The following is a 4,517-nucleotide window of genomic DNA, read 5'->3' on the forward strand; positions in this document are numbered from 1 at the left end:
GGGAGTCAGCTCCTCCAGCCAGCAAAAAAAAGGACAAGCTTCAAACAGCAATTCATAGACATCAAAAGGAGGAATGAGCTATCTAAATACAGCTGTACAATCATCTGCTAAACATGGCTCCTACTAATCAGCAGAGACTTATGTCTGCCTTTGATGTAGGTGAAGGCAAAATGATTATGAGCCATTTTTTGCCCACATCACTGCAGCCCCAATCTGCCTCAGATTACCTCAGGACTAACCTGGAGGTCATGGCCAAAGACATACACCTAATGGAAAAAATTGAACTGCACAAACAAACTGGTGAGATGGTGTATGCCTCCTTAGCAGATGAAACATTGGAAAATTATAAGCTAAAGAGAAGCCTCAATGCCACAGCCTCTCAACTGGAATTGGAGAAGGCATCATCCCAAGCGAAGGACAACAGAATAAGGTCCCTGGAAGACATAATCGTTGAAATTGGGCATGATCCCAAAGATATTTCAGGGATACAGGAGAGATCTTGAAGTTGAGGGATGCGAACATGGCTGCCATGAGGAAGAAAATCAAACTCCCCAGCCACCATGCACCCTCAGACAGATGAGATAGCCCAACAAAGGCAGGAGAAAGATACCACAGATTTGTTGATCTCCATTTATAAAGAGCTTGTTCAAGCACAAGAGAAATTAGGAGAATCAGAGGCTGCAAAGGCAGCATTGCAAGCAGCATTAAAACAAAGAGAAGAGGGTCAGACCTCTCAGCCTCCTCCTCAAATCATAAATCTTGAGGAAACTGCTCCTATGACTTCTGCTCCTCCTCCTCAACAGACTGAAAGACAGCAACATCTACTTCAGCAGTGCGAACAACTACAGAGCAGGCCAAAGCCTGGATATGCAAAAGTTGAAGAATGAAATCCAAATCCTGGAAGCTCAAATGACAGAGTTAAATGAGACCAGGGATAAGTTGGCCAAGGTAAATGACAGACATGATAAATCAAAGAGAGAAGTGGCAGAAAAGGGCAGGGAAATCAAAGCCTCAAAGACAAGATCAAAGAGCTAGAGAATGAGCTCAAGTTAGATAAGGTGGTGGCTGAGCTTAAAATAGTGCTGTGGGCTAACATTGGTCAATCTATCAATGTGCAATGGCCATATATTGAGACAATCCATGAGCAATTAGAGCTCATCCCAAAGGCACAGAAGGAGGTTACAGATCAAGAGCTTCATTGGGCAATATGCCTGAAGTGGCCACCAGAATGATCAATGTACTTAACCATAGAAACAAGTTCTCAGTTGGCTACCATGGGAATTACAAACAGAACTGAGACTATCCAAATGGTCAAAAGGGTTCTCACACTGAGAAACTTAGTGCAGACATTGGAGAGAAGAACCCAGGATATGCAGACTGAGGTGAACAAGTTTTTGGAAAAGTTTCAAGTGTTAGAAAGCAGAGGACTCCCTGGCTTACTGAATAGCGCAGGGAGATTGTTCACACATGACCAGTATGCTAAAAGGGTCAATACATTTGCCACTAGCCAGATCAGTGATAAGCCCAGCACCTCAGAGGAAACAGGGCCAGCCACAGGACAGTCTCTTTACAACAGAGTCGAGAATCTGTTTTTTATAATGAATGAGATCAATCACCTGTTTGGGGTGGCTCCCAATTTCTTCAAGTACACAGAGGCAGAGGAGACAATGGATGCTATTCTCAGGCATCAACTCCCTACGCAAGAATGGTGGACAAATGCAATACAGAAGATTTTGTAAACAGGAGTCACTTAACAATTTTGTTTCTTAAAAATATCAGTTGTCATGCAAAGCAAAGTTTAACAAAATCAGCATGCACGGCGGATTAAAGCTGAGCCAACTCAGCAGATGGATCGGCCAACAAAGCAGACATAGAAGACTACAGGTGGCAGGGCCGAGAAAATACAGCGCAGCAAGAAATAAAGGCGCATTATCAGCATTAAAGCTAAGCGTTCAACCGACTCAATGACCTCCAAAGGTCAAATTACCTCTGACAGACATAAAGAGCATTTTATGCTGCATTCAAAGTTGCAATAACTTCTCTCTACTTTATGAACAAATTTATGAAGATATTTTCTCTCTCAGATGACTCAATGCCTGAGATATTTTGTATACACTTCCTATAAAGCCCCCTTCGCATGAGCTTGCAAGGGTTGTTGTTGATTTCTCCTAAAGAAATTCTTATGCTGTAATCCTTTCAGAAGTTTAATTAAGAAAGTGATGGAATTTCTCGGATTTCTGAAGTGTTGGATGCGTTCTGTGTGTGTTGATAACTGCTGGATTCCTGTGTATTTCACCATACAATAAGTCTCTGTAACTCTCTCTGTCAATTAGTTGTTTTGTTAAAATCCATATATGTTATCTGATTTTCAATACTAAGCAACAAAGAAAAAGAATAACTTTCAGGATTTTTCACTGAGTACCCTGAGTTCAATCTGTGTTGTTTATGAATGTTTTCTTCAGCTGTAATCTAGATAAGTGTAATTCTTAATTGCTGCACTTTCAGAATACACCTTTCACAGTGGCCTTTGTCACAGGAATTCAAGTTTTGCTCCTGTGCAGTGTGTTCACCTTCACCTCACCAACTTAATAGAAAATTCTTAATTGCTTTCTGTTGGTTGACATACATCACCATTTAAGCTAATTTTGTTTGTCTAAAATACACAATAGGCCCTGCAGTTTGAACACCACCAATCCAGCATATCAAATCATTTCACAACTCCAGACTCCATTGCCCAATGGTATTTCACTATCTAAACACTATATCATAAGACCTGAAAGAAATCCTTCAACCAAACATAAACCAAAACCTGAGCATAATAGCTAGCCTAAAAACACCATCATAACAGAGACAAATCATAAAGAGAGAGCCCTCTCTGATCACAGTTTGGCTAGAAGCTGTGATCCAAAGATTGGTTAGTGGTTACCCCGGCCGTATTCCCTTGGGAGTCATAGGGAACAACCTGGGTGTTAACATAATTGGCGACTCCACTGGGGACCTTTTAGGATTTGTTAATTGCTATTTATCTTCCATAGCTACCATCAAGCCTGAAATCAGCCAAGAGGCCTTAAAACTGTTTCTGCATCACAGTGACAACTTTAGGGAAGAGCTTATTTAGGGAATCTTCATCTTAGCTTTGAAATATACATAGCATTCCAAATCTTCATCCAGTCCTTCCAGATATAAAATTTCCTACAAAATCCTAAAAAACAATTAGAAGCTGGCTCCTAAGAAAATTCCTCGGCATACTAGGGCAAATCCTGACCCTAATCCACCTATCATTGTTGATAATCCAAATACCATCCCAAGAAACATTAGGAGGCAGCAAAGGCAGGAGCACCCTGCTGACTTAACCCCTCATACAGTTCATCCCAACCCCATTTCTACTCCAATAAAAGTTCTTTTCCGGTCTTACCCCTACTTCCCCTAGTTCCATCCACATCTCAAAGTCCTCCTCTCATCGTTTCCCACTGAAATATTCCCCTGACCAATACTCTTGCTACCGCTTTACCTGTTATCCCTGTGGTACCCATCGTTCCTATTATCCCAGCAACCCCTATTAATATACCCAACCCTCCAAATATGGCTAACAGATATGCACCTTGCGAATACCAGCTAATGCTGCAGCTCTACCTCAAGACTACCAAACCAAAATCTCATATTTTGACTCCAATGGCCCTCTGACAGCTGTCCAGCATGCGAAGAAGATGCAAGACCATTTTGAGACCTATGAAATAGATGATGACAGTGTCAGAATGAGGATGTTTGTTCAAAGCCTAACTGGGGATGTAAGAACTTGGTTTAGATCCCTGAATGCAAACTCCATTGCAACTCCTGATGATCTGTATCAAGCCTTTACTACCAGATGGGAGAAGAAGAAAGATCCCCTGCACATACTTGCTGAATATGAAACAATCAAGAGAGGTCCGCAAGAGACCGTTCTGGAGTATTGTGCTAGATTCAACAATGTGTACAATGCAATACCACAAAACCTCAGACCTCCTCCTGATTTGGCCTTGTACAAATTCCCTGATGGATTTGATCCTGACATGGCATATCAGTTGAAGGAAAGAGAACCTGAAACCCTTGAAGACGCCCAGAAGGCTGCTGTCACAGTAGAAGCAAACCTGATTGCCAAAAGAAACAGGGCAAGGTTAGAAAAGAGAAGCATATACAAAGAAGAAACTACAGCTTTTGATCAAAAACTTGATGCAATACTTAATGGTATGAAAAGGTTGGGTGATAGGGTAGAATCAGTGGAGAGAAAAGCATCATGGGAAGCACCACAAAATAATCCTCCTAGGAATCCAAATTTTAGGAGAAATCCAAACCCAAACGCTGGCAAGACCAGTGCTGACCAGGATATAAGACCCCCTTTCCAAGAAAATTATGCAGAAACTTCCACATCAGCTGAGCCCAATGAAGATCCTGAGATTAATTTAATGGGTCTAGATGGTGGAAAGTCAAGTTTTCTTAACACAAGAAGATCATGAAGATGATGAAATCAAACTATTCCA

Source organism: Pinus tabuliformis, chromosome 1_2 (assembly GCF_031772625.1).
Source record: "Pinus tabuliformis cultivar Carrire ecotype Pingquan chromosome 1_2, CPIR1, whole genome shotgun sequence".
NCBI lineage: Eukaryota > Viridiplantae > Streptophyta > Pinopsida > Pinales > Pinaceae > Pinus > Pinus tabuliformis.